This window comes from Procambarus clarkii, chromosome 36, assembly GCF_040958095.1.
Source record: "Procambarus clarkii isolate CNS0578487 chromosome 36, FALCON_Pclarkii_2.0, whole genome shotgun sequence".
In the NCBI taxonomy this organism is placed as follows: domain Eukaryota; kingdom Metazoa; phylum Arthropoda; class Malacostraca; order Decapoda; family Cambaridae; genus Procambarus; species Procambarus clarkii.
Window position 1 is genome coordinate 5,961,919 of NC_091185.1, and position 15,891 is coordinate 5,977,809.

The following is a 15,891-nucleotide window of genomic DNA, read 5'->3' on the forward strand; positions in this document are numbered from 1 at the left end:
GGGTGAAAGAAACTCTGCCCATTGTTTCTCGCCGGCGCCCGGGATCGAACCCAGGACCACAGGATCACAAGTCCAGTGTGCTGTCCGCTCGGCCGACCGGCTCCCCCCGGGGGGGGGGGGGGAAGGCGGGGGGGCGGCCTCAACACACAATCCAGTCGTAGGGAAAGGACGGATGACATTAGTGGAACGCATGAATGAGGACCAAGGGATGGTCTTTATCACAGTAGAACTTGAGAGAAGCAAGTAAGTTCAGTATAGAACTTCGGTTTCAACTCTTTTTGCCATGTCGTAGCTCAGTCGATTAAGACAGCGTCTGGGATGCTCTCAGACGCAGATTCGAATCCTCGTCACGGCCCTTGTGGATTTGTTCATTAGAGAGAAACAACGCAGGAAGAGCTGGAGGAGGAGAAATGTAGAGGCACTTCAGGGGGCGTCAGATTCCAATTTGCCCTAAAAATGCAACAAATGAAAACTCGTTCGATTTCAATCAAACTTTTTTGACAAGTTCTATATGAAAAGTGTTTCATTTGGTCCAAGTTTCAGCATCGTAGCATAAATAGGAAGGGAGAAAAAAAATATTGAAGTAGTTGTGAAAATTATGCCAAAATGATCAAAATCGATTATCAATCAAAAGTGTCAACTGAAATCATAGCCATGACTCTTTGCTATCACAATAGTATATATTAAACAAATATTATAATTAGTTTAATTGAAAAAAAAATTTAAGACTTTTTTTTTTTTTCATTTTTATTCGGGCGATTTGCATCAAACTTACACACCTGACTGTACGTAAGCCTATCTGTAAGGACGCCAATTTTGGAGAAAATTGGTTGATGTCAACCTCAGCCACAGATTTTAGAACCTTAGACTTCATTCATTTCTGTTTTTTTTTTCAATTGACACAAACGTTTACAAAACTGATTCATTTTTTATTCAATTTACATGAAACTTACACAGTATATGTGGAGGGCATGTCTCTACATTGGGGGGCTTTCATTTTTCTCTAAGTTCATTTATTGATTTTATAATACCAATAAACATGCCATATTTGCAAAAAAAAATTTGGAAACTTTGAACATTTGTATTAGGAAAACTAAAGATGTTTTGGAAATTCTATATCTCAAGGTCCTTTATTATATGCTAATGTGTCAGAAAAGTGTCACAGAATAATTATATCTGAAACGTGTGTCCTGAAGTGTGGACTTAAAAATGTGTAAAAAAACGTTGAAAAAAAAACAAAAACAAAAAAATCTCCCTTTATATTTATGCTGCAGTACTGAAACTTGGGACAATTAAAGCACTTTTCATATACAACTAGTCAAATAATATTGGTTGACATTGAACAACTTTGACTCTGATAATCTGACGGCCCCTTCAAAAAGAGGGATCTATAGCTTCTGCCTCTCTGGGAAGTCGGCCTCAAGAACTACAAGGTAGGGTACACATAAATGAGGTTATGATAATAATAATTCATGGTGTCGGGGGACAGGAAGCCAGAGTGTATTCCTACACGTTAGGCTTTTATCGTGATCCTCCCCCCCCCCCCTCAATACAATACAATACAATACAATTTTATTTAGGTAAGGTACATACATACAATAAATTTTTACAAGGATTGGTTGACTTATAGGTAGAGCTAGTACATACAATGCCTAAAGCCACTATTACGCAAAGCGTTTCGGGCACTATTCGGGCACTAAGCCACTATTACGCAAAGCGTTTCGGGCACTATTCGGGCACTAAGCCACTATTACGCAAAGCGTTTCGGGCACTATTCGGGCACTAAGCCACTATTACGCAAAGCGTTTCGGGCACTATTCGGGCACTAAGCCACTATTACGCAAAGCGTTTCGGGCACTATTCGGGCACTAAGCCACTATTACGCAAAGCGTTTCGGGCGTTTCGGGCTTTGGCCTCCCACCAAAGGTCGAATAACTGACCCCGTCCAGGACCCTTACAACAAACTGACTAACTCCTGAGTACCTACTCACAGCTAGGTGAACAGAGGCATTAAGTGAAAGCAAATGTGCCCAACCATTTCTGTTCCGACCGGCATTCGAAGCCGAAATTCTCGATTGTGGGTCGAGAACGAACCCGACTGTACTAGAAAGACCTTTTGAAGGCATACAGGTAAATCTTGACTGTGACGAACAGTGACACCTTGAGCCATGTAGAAGTCCTGATATAGGTTACTTCACAGAATACAAACAGTTGAAGAGGAACGGAAGGCAACAAAGTGAGGTAAGATAACAGAGAAGAGACTTGACTTTTAACAAGCCGCCGGTTTCTTGTCCTCGTCGAGGCCAATAGAGAAATAATGTCCTTCGGGTAAATGCAGGTAAATTAAATATAGGTGTTAGCCACTAAAATCATTCCTCGTTCTTTTACAACGCTACACATTACAGAAAACGGTAATACCAGAACTTTTGAGAGTAAACTTTAATAATAATTCATTAGATCTGGGAACAGGAAGCTAGAGTGAATATATGACTTTACCTGAGGGCCAATAACCCTAGTGGCCTCGACGAGGACAGGAAACCGGCGGCTTGTCGAAGGTCTCCATTTAACTTGAAGGTCCCCCCCACCAAGTCCCCCCCAATACTGTACTGCACAATATTGTTGATCATGTACTGTACCCCACAATATTGCTGTACACGTGCTGTACTGCACAGTATTGCTGTGCATATGTATGTATTCCTAATATTTTACTAAGAACTATCATCATTTTTGGCTGCTTTTATGTAATCTCTTATTTCTGGAAAAGGGAATTAAAGCGATTTGGCTTCAATGGCTCTGCAAAACTATGCATAATATAACTTTGATAATTGATCATTACCTAATCATGACGATATGAGCTGTTTACATGTGTTTACCTTTTTTTAATAGCCACATTAACCAGAACGTGGTCAGCTGTTTAGGTCAAGGGTCCACAAACAGTTAGATGCGGCCTTTATATTAGGTGAGTATACAGAGAGTCGAGAGTTACGGGTTATTCATGCCCGTGCCACGTCTTGGGTGGCTTAATCTTCATCAATCAATCAAAGAATAGAGACGATTCATGCTGTGAGTTTCCGTAGATGAGGACATTGTATATAACAGGTAAGGAAAAGAATTACGAGAACTCACTCAATACATTATACACAAATATAGGACAAGATGAATATGTTGTTGGCTTATATAGTTATCAGAGTATGTGTCGTAATGAATGATCTGTTTATCAGAGTATGTGTCGTAATGAATGATCTGTTTATAAGAGTATGTGTCGTAAATGAATGATCTGTTTATCAGAGTATGTGTCGTAATGAATGATCTGTTTATAAGAGTATGTGTCGTAAATGAATAATTTGCTTAACAGAATATGTGTCGTGAATGAATAATTTGCTTATCAGAATATGTGTCGTGAATGAATAATTTGCTTATCAGAATATGTGTCGTGAATGATTTATCATGATTCTGGTATGACTCAGGCATTCCACGCTTCAATATGTAAGGAAATTTAGTTTTAAGTTTCACTGGCTTTCTCAGTGTTGCTCTGGCCTCGAGCTGTGGGAAAGAGGTCTCATAACTCATGTTAGTTAACTAACATGAGTTATGAGACAACTCATGTTAGTTAACTAACATGAATTATGAAACCTTAACACTTGACAAAGTTACAGTCTATAAACATGATGACAATTGACACTATCATCGGTGACAAATCATCTTGCAACAACTGTTAAATAATGCCCATCAAAGCTGCTAGTAAAGTCAATGTGTAAATTGCATCTATAAAAGGAAGATTCGGGCTTCTGATTCATGGGTGACAAATTAAATACAAGAAAGTGTAAACATATGTCGCATATATTGTTCCAGTAACGATATATTGTCTGTATCATCACCCTTCACCACCATCTCTAAAAAATTTACAGGCAAATTCCTGTAAGAGGCTACAGGCAAATTCCAAGTTGTTCTCAGTTGACAAGTGATGCCATAAGTATACTTAAGGTAAGTAAGTGTCCTGGTAAGTGTCTAAATCATGAGGGCAAATACGAGGGACCTTTGACAAGCCGCCGGCTTGTCTTCGTGTCCCCATCGAGGCCACTATAGTACTATTGGCCCTTCAGGTAAATTCAGTTCCAGGGCTGGTGGCTGCCGCCATGCCTTTGCAAGTTGGTAATTATTTTTTTTTTTGTAACCCTCAAAGAGTCGGGTGTATCGTCACGCTTGCCTATAAAAATGGTGCTGAATGCAGATTATAGGTTTCACCACACCACGGGGCTCGAACCGTGTGCTTAGGAACAGCGGAACATCTTCTGTCTCGCCTTGACAAAAACATTTACAGAAACACTGTTATTTTCACAGTTCTTTGCTAAAGAATGTGTTTATGTACTGTGTTCCGAGTCATGGGAGCTGATACTATCCGAAATGAACACTTCTTACGCAACAGGACTGGCTTTTTCTGCAACATTTTAGCGTGTTGGCAGGGGAGGCGGTGTGGGCATGGGGGGGTGGCAAGGAGCAGGGTGGGCTGGGTATTGGGTGGGTGGGGCGTCGGGTGGGCGGCCGAGCGGTGGTCGGCCGGGAGGGCAGAGTGGGTCGGCCGGGCCCCCTCTGTGGGGCAGCCAGTGAGCCCTGGCTGCTCGTCACGCGCGGAGGGAGGTGTAGCGCTGCCCGCCGTCACCTGTCTGTGGGGGTGGGATGTTCACACCACTGGACCTATCCCCATGTACAGTAGGAAAACGAAAGTGGTTGAGCGCGCCTCCGGTGAACGCTCCGTGTAGCGAAACAAACAGGAACTAATTTGGAAAGTGCAGAGGTAGATTTATTACCCCTAGTACTTAGTATTTGCAACTTGAAGAACTGAGTGCAATAGTTTTCTATATCTTGTGACGAAATAAAGATGGGCACGGAGGGGAGATAAGCAGTTGTTTGCCATGGTGATTCAACCACTTCAAGGTAATATTATTATGCCAAAGTGAATCATTGTCCCCCCAAAATTATTGCGTGTGCTCGTATCCACGAATATTTGTGAAGAAATGAGCATAATTTGAACTCCACGCGAGGAAAAAAGAAAGTTTATGAAAATACGAGGGAAGATAAAACTGGCTTGCTTACACGTGTTTGGGAGTTGCAAGCGGTGAGTGCAGTCATCTGACGGGTCGGCTATGTTGCGGTGTCTCTTCCTGAGACCCTGTGAAAGCTGGTGAACACCGTGTGAAAGCTGGTGAACACCGTGTGAAAGCTGGTGAACACCGTGTGAAAGCTGGTGAACACCGTGTGAAAGCTGGTGAACACCGCGTGAAAGCTGGTGAACACCGCGTGAAAGCTGGTGAACACCGTGTGAAAGCTGGTGAACACCGTGTGAAAGCTGGTGAACACCGCGTGAAAGCTGGTGAACACCGCGTGAAAGCTGGTGAACACCGCGTGAAAGCTGGTGAACACCGCGTGAAAGCTGGTGATCACCGGGTGAAAGCTGGTGAACACCGCGTGAAAGCTGGTGAACACCGCGTGAAAGCTGGTGAACACCGCGTGAAAGCTGGTGAACACCGCGTGAAAGCTGGTGATCACCGCGTGAAAGCTGGTGAACACCGCGTGAAAGCTGGTGAACACCGCGTGAAAGCTGGTGAACGCCGCGTGAAAGCTGGCGAACACCGCGTGAAAGCTGGCGAACACCGCGTGAAAGCTGGTGAACACCGCGTGAAAGCTGGTGAACACCGTGTGAAAGCTGGTGAACAATGAAAAGTTGAATTTTAATCCAAAGGTTGTGGAGTGCGTGTCGAGCTGAGTGTTCTTGGATCTTGAAAATGGTTTCAGTGAAACTAGGAAATAATTAATAATAATAACTACGAATCTTAGCAGGAAATTTAGACTTGTTTATTATATAAAGAGTTGTCTTACATTTTTTATATAAAAGTGTTAAATAAATTAGATAATTAAAAGTAAAATAATCACAAGAAGCGATTTTTCAATAGGCTGTGAAATTCCTCAAGGCCTAAAAAGTTTTGAAAAAATACCTAAATAAAGATCATAGTTATTTTTTTTAGAGTATAACTACCGGAAGTAGAGCACATTAACGGGCTTAAACATCATCTTAATGAACAAATCCACAAGGGCCGTGACGAGGATTCGAACCTTAATGCTTTGGTCATGTAGGCCTATGTCACCAACCAATGGGATTCCTTGTTTCTCGAAGAACAGCAGCAGTAAAGGAGTGAAACCGGTGAGTGAAACACCTATATCAAACTTCATTACCAGATTGTTTATTGAGAGATACAGCTATAGTTGTGCAAGCTGCGAGCACTGACAATCTGATTGACCAAACCACCAATTAGACTTGGCGAGAGACCGTGTCGCAAGGGCATTGACCCCCACAGAGCGGTTACCTTGCAATGATTTCGAGGCTCACCGTCCCTGCGGCCCGGTCCTCGACGAGGCCTCCTGGTTGCTGGACTAGTTCAACCAGGCTGTTGGAGGCGGCTGCTCGCAGCCTGACGTATGAGTCACAGCCTGGTTGATCAGGTATCCTTTGGAGGTGCTTATCCAGTTCTCTCTTGAACACTGTGAGGGGTCGGCCAGTTATACCCCTTATGTGTAGTGGAAGCGTGTTGAACAGTCTCGGGCCTCTGATGTTGATAGTTCTCTCTCAGAGTACCTGTTGCACCTCTGCTCTTCAACGGGGTATTCTGCACATCCTGCCATGTCTTCTGGTCTCATGTGATGTTGTTTCTGTGTGCAGGTTTGGGACCAGCCCCTCTACCCCTCTACTATTTCCCACGTGTTAATTATTATTAACCTCCACATTTTGTAACTACCATTCCCAAACATTAAGACTATCCCGACACCATATTGAGATACTCTACCTCTTACCGAAACTGAGGAACCCGCATGGCTTCCCCCACCCCCCTCCACTGTGGCTAGTCTTGCATCCCATGAGACATAGGAAGAGGGGTAGATACCGTAGTACAGTTAAGCGGGAAGCGTAATTGCTCGTCGTACAAAGCGAATGGTTGTTAACCGGTGTTATCACAATTGCAGGGGAAATGCCGTATCTTTTCTGTTGATCTGTGCGGCATTTGTTTCTAAACGGGTTCCAATAACGGACCCACCCCCACCCTGAATTCCGTTTTTGAAACCAGTTCTGTATATGAACTGGGTATGTACCCTATACCCATCCCAGGCAACCCGTCCTCCTAATAGAGCGTCGCATTTTGACGTATACTGCAACAAAAGGCCAAAATCGCTGTATTGTACTTGAAATTGGTATCTGGTTGCATAGATTGACATGCTGTCCCGTTTTCTGTTTTGGGTCCTCTGGTAGGTTAGGATTAGGGGGCACTTTAGTACAATAGTTTCTTGACGTTGGGAGACCTTAGGAGGACGGGCTGTCGACAGCCCGCCAAACACACACCGAAACTACGACGTTGCTACAACGTTCGAACAAGTTTTACCGCCACCTAACCAGTTATAACTACCAATATAGTAAGTTGTAACAACGTTCTAATACGTCATAAACACGTTAAGCCAAGATGTAACAACTTTATTACAAGTTGTAACAAGCGGAAAATAGAGACAGTTTCGGTTTGTGTTTCCAGGGCTGTGAGTGGTAGTGGACCCCATGTCTATCCTGTGAGTGGTAGTGGACCCCATATCTATCCTGTGAGTGGTAGTGGACCCCATATCTATCCTGTGAGTGGTAGTGGACCCCATATATATCCTGTGAACGGTAGTGGACCCCATATCTATCCTGTGAGTGGTAGTGGACCCCATATCTATCCTGTGAGTGGTAGTGGACCCCATATATATCCTGTGATTGGTAGTGGACCCTATATCTATCCTGTGATTGGTAGTGGACCCCATATCTATCCTGTGATTGGTAGTGGACCCCATATATATCCTGTGAACGGTAGTGGACCCCATATCTATCCTGTGAGTGGTAGTGGACCCCATATCTATCCTGTGAGTGGTAATGGACCCCATATCAATCCTGTGAGCGGTAGTGGACCCCATATCTATCCTGTGAGTGGTAATGGACCCCATATCTATCCTGTGAGCGGTAGTGGACCCCATATCTATCCTGTGAGTGGTAATGGACCCCATATCAATCCTGTGAGCGGTAGTGGACCCCATATCTATCCTGTGAGTGGTAGTGGACTCCATATGTAAGCAGTCGCCGTGGCGAAGTGGTAACACACTCGCCCGCCGTTTCACGAGCACTTTGACCTGGGTTCATATCCTGGCCGGGGAGGATTGACTGGGCACCAATCCTTAAACTGTAGCCTGTGTTCACTCAGCCGTGAATAGGTACCTGCTTGTTAAACAATTTGGCGGGGTCGTGTTCCAGGGACCACAGGATTAAGGACCTGCCCGAAACGCTACGCGTACTAGTGGCTGAACAAGAATGTATAAACTTTTATATATAAATAAAAAAAAAATAGCCATTGTCTGAGCTGTAGTGAAAAATTACAGAAACACACAATGTGTTCAGGAACTGAACCTCGATGTGTGTTTTTTTTTTTTATTAACTTGGTTATATCCACGAGCATCTCTCCTGTGCCAGGTAAGTTACGGGCTCGCCATAGCCCGTGCTGCTTGGAACTTGTTCCGAGTAGCTGAATCTATAACAACAACAACATGGATATATCACTGAGCTAACCTCAAGATCTCAAGAGAGTTACATAACATAAATAAATCAACTGTTAAATTTTATGTAATTGGCTCGACTAACAACCTTTCGGTGCCTTGGGCCCTCTCGAGGTGACGGCAGTGGCACGGTGATCAAGTGTGGAGATAGAGATGGTTTATGGCATCCTCAAGGTGGCACTGTGCCTCTGAGAGAGTAACGATACACACCCTAGACACACACACACACACCCTAGGCACACACACACACACCCTAGGCACACACACACACCCTAGGCACACACACACACACCCTAGGCACACACACACACACCCTAGGCACACACACACACCTTAGGCACACACACACACACCCTAGGCACACACACACACCCTAGGCACACACACACACCCTAGGCACACACACACACACCCTAGGCACACACACACACCCTAGGCACACACACACACCCTAGGCACACACACACACACCCTAGGCACACACACACCCTCGCTAATGGCTCTACCAACTACCACCTGAATTGTAATGTTGATATAAGGCCTGCAGGCCGCTCCAAGCAACAGCCTGTTGGACCAAGTTATCACAAAGTTAAGCCTGGCCTCAGGCCGGGCTCGGGGAGTAGACGAACTCCCGAAACCTTCTCCAGGTATGTTCCAGGTAAATGAGTAATACATATTAAAAAAAAACACACAAACTACTGGATTATTCACAACGAGAGAGTGACGAGCGACATAGATCATATAGAGAATTAGTAATATATTATACGAAGGCCAATTAATGAGCTGAATATATTTAGTAACTAGGGGGGAGGGGGTGTACCCGGCGATACCCGGGTCTGTCTGTGTCTCCCATCTGTGTCGCACCTTCCTAAAAGAATTGGGGTCGGGTGTGCTCAACAGATGGCGTCGACACTGTCACAAACTGCATGCACCGTACGTGTGATAATGCAGGCAATTAACGTATGGGAGAGCATGTACCTGGGTGAGTGAGCGTATACCACAGCATAATACTCTCTTCCAACTATAATACAATAATCTCCCATCACTAGGTCATGTCTCTGCACCGTACAGCATGGCCTTATGAACTGAGGACACTAAGGACTCACAAAATATAATTTGGTTTCAAGGGTGTAGGGAAACCCGGAGCTTGTAGCCAATATATATGAGAGAATACTAACGTCGCTGGTGGAGGAATGGGGGAGCTGGTCGGCCGAGCGGACAGCACGCGGGACTCGTAATCCTGTGGTCCCGGGTTCGATCCCGGGCGCCGGCGAGAAACAATGGGTAGAGTTTCTTTCACCCTATGCCCCTGTTACCTAGCAGTAAAATAGGTACCTGGGTGTTAGTCAGCTGTCACGGGCTGCTTTCTGGGGGTGGAGGCCTGGTCGAGGACCGGGCCGCGGGGACACTAAAACCCTGAAATCATCTCAAGATAACCTCAAAATGGTAGGAAGCTTCTCTTACTGAAAAAATAGGTTCAGTAAACCTATTTCTAATCCGTCCTCCTAAGGTCTCCCAACGTCAAGAAACTGTCCTACTAAAGTGCCCCTTATCCTAACCTACCAGAGGACCCAAAACAGAAAACGGGGACAGTACGTCACTTTCGCCAGCCGCTACCATTTTCTAGTACGACAATTTTTTGCCCTTAGATGGAGTATACGTCAAAATTATGACGTTCTATTAGGAGGGCGGAGGTTGCATACCAACCTTGCAACAGGAAGGTGACCTCTCTAGGAATCCATTGATGCAACACCATGAAGCAGGATGCTTGGGTCTCCTCTTGCAAGTACTTTCTCCTCAACACACACCGCACGCGCTACACATATGGGCGGCTGCTCTCAAGTGCAGCGTGATGGATGCTGCTGCATGCACATGGGATGCACCAGCGTGCACATGGGATGCACCAGCGTGCACATGGGATGCAACAGCATGCACATGGGATGCACCAGCGTGCACATGGGATGCAACAGCATGCACATGGGATGCACCAGCGTGCACATGGGATGCACCAGCGTGCACATGGGATGCACCAGCGTGCACATGGGATGCACCAGCGTGCACATGGGATGCACCAGCGTGCACATGGGATGCACCAGCGTGCACATGGGATGCAACAGCGTGCACATGGGATGCACCAGCGTGCACATGGGATGCACCAGCGTGCACATGGGATGCACCAGCGTGCACATGGGATGCACCAGCGTGCACATGGGATGCAACACACGGTACGCTAGCAATGATGACACCTCCAGAAGGTAGCCATTACTCCTGCACCCCCAGTACATCTTGAGTACCGGAGTGCGGAAGTACTGGAGGTACTCCAGTACTTTCAGCACACTCCAGTACGGCCGAGAAAGGTCAGTGACACCTCTCCGAGTCTCTAGCTCCTGGGGCCAGATTCACAAAGCAGTTACGCAAGCACTTACGAACCTGTACATCTTTTCTCAATCTTTGGCGGCTTTGTTTACAATTACTAAACAGTTAATGAGCTCCGAAGCACCAGGAGGCTGTTTATAACAATAACAACAGTTGATTGGCAAGTTTTCATGCTTGTAAACTGTTTAATAAATGTAACCAAAGCCGTCAAAGATTGAGGAAAGATGTACACGTTCGTAAGTACTTGCGTAAGTACTTTCGTGAATCTAGCTCCTGGGCTCCGAGGGGGGAGCAAAGCCTCGTAAGTGAAGACACTCCACAGTCACCCAGGGTGCTGACACCCAAGGTCCTACACGCTCAGTAATCACTTGTCAAAGACGTCCTTCACTGTCCAAATTTATGCACGACCCAGGCACCAAGACGGCAGGGAGAACACGCAAGTAGTCGGGTTACGACCGAGATGAACACACGGTCATTAGGGCAAGAGGGAAGATGAACAGTCACTAGGGCAAGAGAGAACATGAACACACAGACACTAGGGCAAGAGGGAACATGAACACACAGACACTAGGGCAAGAGAGAAAATGAACACACAGAGACTAGGGCAAGAGAGAACATGAACACACAGACACTAGGGCAAGAGAGAACATGAACACACAGAGACTAGGGCAAGAGAGAACATGAACACACAGACACTAGGGCAAGAGAGAACATGAACACACAGAGACTAGGGCAAGAGAGAACATGAACACACAGAGACTAGGGCAAGAGAGAACATGAACACACAGACACTAGGGCAAGAGAGAACATGAACACACAGACACTAGGGCAAGAGAGAACATGAACACACAGATACTAGGGCAAGAGAGAACATGAACACACAGACACTAGGGCAAGAGGGAACATGAACACACAGACAGGCATGGGTGATAACTCCTGCAGATAACGGTTGCTGGGCCCCGGCGTTAGTGAAGATAGTGAAGATCTCATCACCCATCTCTCCAAGTTATTGTGGCAATTTATCGTTAATCTATTTAAACCTATATCTTACTTGTATCTATTTACGTGTCTATCTATCTCTAGAGAGAGAGAGAGAGATGGAAAGAGAAAGCGAGGGTGAGAGAGACAGAGATGGAAGGAGAAAGCGAGTGTGTGTGAGAGAGAGAGAGAGAGAGAGAGAGAGAGAGAGAGAGAGAGAGAGAGAGAGAGAGAGAGAGAGAGAGAGAACATGTTCACTCTGCATGTTCACCAGTTCCTAGAGAGCCTCTACAGGAAGGATCTGTTACATCCCCCACTTGACTAACAGCTTCATCCTGTTTGTACCAACGATACAAAAAAGTTTGTTCCAAATGAACACAAATAATAATAATAAGCACATTGCATACATTGCCCAACCGCTTGGGTTATCATCTTTGACGTCTGTTAAAAGATCCTTTCCATAACTTCTCATTTTGCATTCATTGGTTCTTCATCGCCAAGGGGGGTGGGAGGAGGAGGAGGGTTGACGGTTTTCAATCAATTTCTTTGTGATTCATACCTATCAGTCTTGTGCTAGTTCCTGTGATCAATATTTTTTTTCCGCGGCCCAGTCAGGCCTCCTGGATGGTGGTCTGATCAACCAGCTTGTTAGACGCCGCTGTTTGTAGTTTGAGCTACGAGTCACAGATCCTTTGAAGGAGTTTATGAAATTCTCTGTGTTATGCCTTAAGAAGTTGGTCAGTAATGGTCCTTTTGTTTAGAGGAAAAGTGTTGAAACGTCTTGGGCTCGTGATGTTGACGGAAGCGTCTCTCAGTGTTCCTTTGTCACCTCTGCTTTTCATCGGGACAATTTTTCACTTCCTGCCATGCCTCCTCGTGTGATGAGGAGTTATATCAGTGTACAGAGTTGGAACCTGTCCCTTAATATCTTCCAAGTGTAAATTATTTTGAATCTCTCGCTTGCACTCTAGAGAATACAGACTTAACACACAATTTAGCATTCCTAATATTTTAATATTTTATTTAAGAGATTCAGTCAGTACAAGATATTTGGACGCTCTCCAGGTCAGCAATTTCTCCAGCTTTGAATGTTGCTGTCAGTGTCCAACAGTATCCCACCCTAGAGAGCACTAGCGTCTTGAAAAGTATCTTGACTGGTATAGCATCTCTAATTGGAAAGGTTCTCGTTATCCACTCTGTCATTTTTCTTGCAGTTGTGACGGCTACTTTATTGTGTTCTTTAAAGGTATAAGATCTTCCGACATTATTACTTCTGAATCCTCTACATTGGGATTTATTTCTTTAGTGGGGTTTGACTGCGTTTCATGTGTGGTTTCCGTTTTAATTTAGTTGTTATCATTGGGCGGGATTTGGAACTTATGTTCGTTCAACATCATGTGAATTTCTGTGGCCCGTTAGAAGACCTAATTAACATCAGCTTGGAGGTTTGCTGTGTCCTCTATGTTGTCTACGCTTATATGTGTCCTGTCTGTGTCTGACATGAGGATGAGACAGAGTACTTAGGAAGTTAAAGATCCATCACCTCACCTCGCCAATAATTATTTTTGTGTGCAGTAACACCATAGTCACATTGGCCTAAAACTTTCGCTAAATCTGAGAATATTTCATCAAAGTTTTGTCTCTCATGGCACCTAAGGTCATGGTGCCTTAGGTGCCATAGACCTCAGTTCTTCTACCTTCCCCTCATAGGTGAAAGGTGGGTAGGAGAACTCTCGGAACCATATCTAGGTACAATTCAGGTACATGAGTGCCTCTTTTCTGCCTCCACCCACACCCCCACATACAGGAACCTACACACACGCCTCGTCACACAGCAACGACCAGGTTCTCCCGACAGTTACAAACTGACACACACAGAGGATATGTTGTTGTTAAAGATTCGCTACCTAGAACAAAGTTCAAAGTAGCACGGGCTATGGTGAGCCCGTTCACCACAGAGGATAGCTGGTTGCCTCCTTGTGCGTGGAGATGATCGCGTGTGCAAGATGCAGCATCCAGTGGTAGTGAGGAGGGGCTCATCATGCTCATGTCACCACCGTTGCAAGCTCACCCACACATACACACACCTGCTGCAAACACATATGCCTTGCAACCCTCCGATATATATCTGTGCCTCGTAGTGTGTGGGTGTGGGGGGCACAGGTGTGGAATGGTTGGTAGTGGAGTGGGAACGGTGCTTGATGGCGGAGAGAGTGTGTGTGTGTGGGGTGTGTGTGTGTGTGTGTTGTGTGTGTGTGTGTGGGGTGTGTGTGCGTGCGAGTCTGGCAACACTGTGCTTGATTATGCCCCCGTGGCTGACCGCCGGCTTGGCTACAGTGTTTGTTACGCTGCTAATGGTAGTTTGAGTTTGTTAGTTTATCGTTATTTCTCGTTATTAGTTCAGCGTTTATCTTTATTTCTCGTTATTCCGGTGGCGCTGGTAAGTGTTCGACGAGGTCAAGTGTCCGGTGGCCTGCAGGCAAGGTCAGGAGTTGACCGACTTGGGTCGTGTTCTCTTGACTGGCAGAAGATAACCAAGTGGAATGTGTTCAGTAACGCTGTTGCTGGCTGATGCAGTGTCAGGCAACAACAGTATTGTCCAGTAGTGTCCAGGGGGCGTGTGTCGTGGTCAGTAGTGTACAGGGGGCGTGTGTCGTGTCCAGTAGTGTCCAGGGGGCGTGTGTCGTGTCCAGTAGTGTCCAGGGGGCGTGTGTCGTGTCCAGTAGTGTCCAGGGGGCGTGTGGCATGTCCAGTTGTGTCCAGGGGGCGTGTGTCGTGTCCAGTAGTGTCCAGGGGGCGTGTGTCGTGTCCAGTAGTGTCCAGGGGTCGTGTGTCGTGTCCAGTAGTGTCCAGGGGGCGTGTGTCGTGTCCAGTAGTGTCCAGGGGGCGTGTGTCGTGTCCAGTAGTGTCCAGGGGGCGTGTGGCATGTCCAGGGGGCGTGTGTCGTGGTCAGTAGTGTCCAGGGGGCGTGTGTCGTGGTCAGTAGTGTACAGGGGGCGTGTGTCGTGTCCAGTAGTGTCCAGGGGGCGTGTGGCATGTCCAGGGGGCGTGTGTCGTGGTCAGTAGTGTCCAGGGGGCGTGTGTCGTGGTCAGTAGTGTCCAGGGGGCGTGTGTCGTGTCCAGTAGTGTCCAGGGGGCGTGTGTCGTGGTCAGTAGTGTCCAGGGGGCGTGTGTCGTGGTCAGTAGTGTCCAGGGGGCGTGTGTCGTGGTCAGTAGTGTCCAGGGGGCGTGTGTCATATCCAGTAGTGTCCAGGGGGAGTGTGTCGTGTCCAGGAGTGTCCAGGGGGCGTGTGTCGTGTCCAGTAGTGTCCAGGGGGCGTGTGTCATATCCAGTAGTGTCCAGGGGGCGTGTGTCATATCCAGTAGTGTCCAGGGGGCGTGTGGCATGTCCAGTAGTGTCCAGGGGGCGTGTGTCGTGTCCAGTAGTGTCCAGGGGGCGTGTGTCATATCCAGTAGTGTCCAGGGGGCGTGTGTCATATCCAGTAGTGTCCAGGGGGCGTGTGTCGTGTCCAGTAGTGTCCAGGGGGCGTGTGTCATATCCAGTAGTGTCCAGGGGGCGTGTGTCATATTCAGTAGTGTCCAGGGGGCGTGTGTCGTGTCCAGTAGTGTCCAGGGGTCGTGTGTCATGTCCAGTTGTGTCCAGGGGGCGTGTGTCGTGTCCAGTTGTGTCCAGGGGGCGTGTGTCGTGTCCAGTAGTGTCCAGGGGGCGTGTGTCGTGTCCAGTAGTGTCCAGGGGTCGTGTGTCGTGGTCAGTAGTGTCCAGGGGGCGTGTGTCGTGTCCAGTAGTGTCCAGGGGTCGTGTGTCGTGGTCAGTAGTGTCCAGGGGGCGTGTGGCGTGTCCAGTAGTGTCCAGGGGTCGTGTGTCGTGGTCAGTAGTGTCCAGGGGGCGTGTGGCGTGTCCAGGGGGCGTGTGTCGTG

General features: G+C 46.8%; 1 protein-coding gene across 4 annotated transcripts in view; it reads left to right on the forward strand.

Annotated features, from left to right (window-relative positions):
• Positions 1 to 4,617: 4,617 nt before the first annotated feature.
• Positions 4,618 to 15,891, forward strand: part of Grip (Glutamate receptor interacting protein) — a 201,384-nt gene continuing 190,110 nt past the window's right edge. For 3 of the 4 annotated variants that reach the window (XM_045739138.2, XM_045739142.2, XM_045739141.2), the window contains exons 1-2: positions 4,618 to 4,935; positions 6,024 to 6,199. The gene's annotated coding sequence lies outside the window, so the exon portion shown is untranslated. The remainder of the gene's footprint in view (positions 4,936 to 6,023; positions 6,200 to 15,891) is intronic. The other variant, XM_045739139.2, reaches the window with a different exon arrangement.